This window comes from Triticum dicoccoides, chromosome 4B, assembly GCF_002162155.2.
Source record: "Triticum dicoccoides isolate Atlit2015 ecotype Zavitan chromosome 4B, WEW_v2.0, whole genome shotgun sequence".
NCBI classification, from domain to species: Eukaryota; Viridiplantae; Streptophyta; class Magnoliopsida; order Poales; family Poaceae; genus Triticum; species Triticum dicoccoides.
In genome coordinates this window covers 48168836-48173079 of record NC_041387.1, presented here as the reverse complement: position 1 = coordinate 48173079, position 4244 = coordinate 48168836, and positions in this window count along the sequence as shown.

Sequence of the window (4244 nt, the reverse complement as noted above, 5' to 3'; positions counted from 1 at the left end):
ACGATGTTCTTCTGAGACATGCGCTTGTTGCAGAATGTCCATCAATATATCCGGCTGTATATTGGATAGTCCGGGGCTTTTATTGTTGGTCTCTTTAGGAGCTGAACACCCCAGACCCTGGGCGGCCGAAGTCTCACCTTCTGGCCTAGTCTTCATTTATGGATCGGGAGAGATCCTCCAGGACGACACCTCAAGGTCGTACGCCCTATGGGGCGGGGAAGTCTGTGGAGGCGTTTCGCTCTCCATCATCTCCGGAAGAAGATCCCCTGAGGAAGAACATTGTTGAGGTAGGCTGCAGGCCGAACTGCAAAACATACGTTTTAAATATTGCCCTCACAACCAGGAAAAGAACAGGGTATGCTTAAAACACCTTTGTTCACTTACGATTCAGCTAAAGGACGGTCCTTATGTGGACACTGCGTGACAAGATCGCCTCCTGAACTAGAACCCCCTGACAGGGATTTCTTCCTTCGCTTGGAAGCTTCTACCTTCAAATCTTTGGAGGCGGTCCTCTTCTTCCCATGGGGAGAGGGGATGTCAGTTCCTCCTTCCCTTTCATCCTCGAAAATAGGAGTTCCAATCTCCCTGGATGCGGTGCATGACATACCTCCGGTATGGGGGCCGCTCTGGGCCTTCTCACTCATTTCCTTGCCTTCCCTCGATGGCACTTGATAAGGTGCCCGAGCTAGCATCCTGGTTAACACCGGGTCCCCTGAATCTTTGAGAAGAGGGTCCGAACACCTAATCCTCTCCGCCTTCTTTATCCAGCCCTAGCCGAGTATGGTTTTTTCAGAATATTATTATGAGAAACTTAACTGAAATGTGTTCGGGAGTTGAGTGCTTACCGAGGTATCCAGATGGTTGCAGTTGAGGCTTGCGTCCTCTGTGGTGTCCGGACACTTTTTTCGTGATCCGAAGAATAATTTATACATCCCTTCGAGCGTCGTGCCGAAGAAGTGCTGAATGGTTCGCAGTCGTTCCGGATTGAACTCCCACATGCTGAGAGGTTGTCGCTGGCATGGTAGGACCCGATGGACTAGCATTACTTGGATTACCTTGACGAGACCGGTGTCCTTCTCAATAAGGTCCCGAATGCGGCTTTGCAAGTCTGCACTTCATCAAGTGATCCCCAGTCCAGCCCCTTGTTGATCCAAGATGCAAGTTGTGGCGGAGGGCCAGATCAGAAGGCAGGTGTAGCCGCCCACTTTTTGCCACAGGGTTCTGTGATATAAAACCACTCATGTTGCCATATGTCAGAAATTTCTGGGAAGGAACCCTTTGGCCAAGAAATATTAGTAAATTTACTTATTATAGCACCTCCGCACTTCGCGTGTCTCCCGTCGACTATCTTTGGCTTCACATTAAAGGTCTTGAGCCACAAGCCGAAGTGTGGAGAAATACGGAGGAAAGCCTCACACACGATAATGAATGACGAGATGTGAAGGAAGGAGTCCGGAGCTAGATCATGAAAATCTAGCCCGTAATAAAACATGAGCCCTCGGAGGAAGTGGGAGATGAATACAGCTCTCTCATTGGATCTGGGAGTAGGAATAACCTGCCCTTGAGTAGGGAGCCTGTGGAGGATTTCCGCGGTCAAGTATCTTGCTTCCCGGAGCTTTGTGATGTCCTCCTTTGTGACAGAGGAAGTCACCCATCGGCCTTGAAGACTGGATCCGGACATGATTGGGAGGCGCGAAGCAATTGAACCTTGGGCATTGGAGCTCGAGGCGGGGGGAGAAAGGACTAGCGTAGAAGAAAAAGGACGGGTCTTAGCCATTTTATAGAGGCGATGGATATCAAGCGTCCCCTCTTAGGCTTTAAAAACTGCCTATTCCCATGGTATTCTGCCAACAGAACGGTTGGGTTACCCATACCCGTATTGACGAGAATCCCGCAATAAGGGGACACAATCTCTGCTTTGACAAGACGTGCCAATGGAACCACATCTTAAAATACGGAGCGGTGGGCTAAAAACAGTTTGAATAATAACCGGGCGTCGACGTGATGTCATGTTGTAAAAAGTTGTCAGCAGATTGAACCCATGAAAATATTATATTCTCTACGGTGGTATGTGGAATTTGTTTTGCAGAGTCGGACACGATTCTTGTGTTCAAGATCTACTTTGAAGTATTCGGAGAAGGAACCCACCTTGCAATGCCGAAGACAATCTGCGCGCCGGACTCATCATCATTGAAGCCTGGTTCAGGGGCTACTGAGGGAGTCTTGGATTAAGGGGTCCTCGGACAGCCGGACTATATAAATGGGTCGGACTGTTGGGCTATGAAGATACAAGATAGAAGACTTCGTCCCATGTTCGGACGGGACTCTCCTTTGTGTGGAAGGCAAGCTTGGCGATTCGGATATGTAGATTCCTTTCTCTGTAACCGACCTTGTGTAACCCTAGCCCCCTCCGGTGTCTATATAAACTGGAGGGTTTAGTGCGTAGGACAAGAACAATCATAATCATATGCTAGCTTCTAGGGTTTAGCCATTACAATCTCGTGGTAGATCAACTCTTGTAATACTCATATTCATCAAGATCAATCAAGCAGGAAGTAGGGTATTACCTCCATAGAGAGGTCCCGAACCTGGGTAAATATTGTGTCCCCCGCCTCCTGTTACCATTAGCCTTAGACGCACAGATCGGGACCCCCTACCCGAGATCCGCCGGTTTTGACACCGACACCCACCCCCTCCACTAGCAGTTCATAAATCCTTCTTGTGAATTGTGGTCTTCCTGAGCCCTGAGGTTGGACAGTGTTGTTGTGAATTGTAGCTGCAGGTTGTGTAAACTACTGTAGTACTTGAATATCCTGATGTCGCAACTGTGCCGCACTTTCTGATGTTGGGTGTACACTTAAATTAGGATTAGTTTCGCCAATTAGGATTGCAGTGTGCAGCAGAGCTAGCTAAGGCAGTGTGCTTACTATTTTGTTCACTAATACATTCGGTATATAATGACGTTGGTCTGCTGACTCGGGACTCTGAAGCCGCACGAACTTTAGCACGAGATAACGAACGAAAGGGAAGGTGCTTGCTGTGTTCTACATTTATGCATTAATTCATATGCAAAATTTAGGCCCTGTTTAAAGTCTGATCTTCTATGAAATAAATCCATTTGCAAGTTTTTTGAACATTTGAAGTGTGAGAAATCTTGTATTGTGTCTGAAGAAAGCAAATAGAATAATGATATGGTTGCGTCCATTTGTTCTAATTGCTAGATAAATTTAGCATTCATTCGACATTCAACGCAAATTTGATGGAAGTGACCATGGGTGACGTCGACGACCAAATGGTGTTGACGATCGACAAGCAAAGTGAAAAGTGGGAAGCCATGGAGCAGGAACAACTTGTGTGGAATGCTATCGACGAGCAATGGAAGTAAGTATCTGGCCCTCCCGTCAACACCATTTGGTATTTTTTGATATTTTTTTGTTTTTCCCTGTGACATTAATTGTATTCTTTGATATTTTTTGACCCCCTGTGTTTGCGTTACAGATTAGATATGCAGAAGGAAAAACGAAGGCATAAGGCGACAAAGAAAAGCCTGGAAGAGAAGAGGAAAGAGAAGAGAGAAGAGAAGAGGAAGAAGCAAGAGAAGAAGGGGGAAAATCAGGAGGAGGAGGAGTTGCAGGGGAAGAGGAAACATGCACGTTCTACGAACTGTTCTAAATTTGTTCAAAGAGCTACAAGAGAGGAGCTACAAGTCATTCTTTCCAGATCTATTAAGTTTCACATAAAAAGTGGGCTACCGCGTAATCCCACATAAAAAGTGGTGGCCAGTGCGGGCAGTCCCATAAACGTCCAGCGGACTGACCATTTACAACCTGACCTAGAGAACCGCCGTGAGCTAAAAAAGAATCGTAGACTCCAAATGTGTGGAAATAATTTTTTTGAAATCATCTAATTTGGTGGGGCAAATTGCGTCGGCCGCCTCTTTCATTGAGCACATGTTCCACATATGGTTCCACCATGCACGATGTGACCTTTATCTCCTTCTGGAAGTTTCTTGACTTCTCGGTTTTCTCCGCCGCCCATGCAGGTCGATGCCTCCTGACAGTGTCGATGTCGCTCGGTGACTATTATTGGACTCAGCATGTGGTCCTGGTCGGCAATGGCGGAGCTTAGTGCATTCCTGGGGGGTTGTGCCCCCCCGGATTTGTCACGTGCATGCACAAATATTTTTAAGAGTGGGTTTATATTAAGAATTTTAATGTACTTGCCCCCCCCTGACTCATATACTA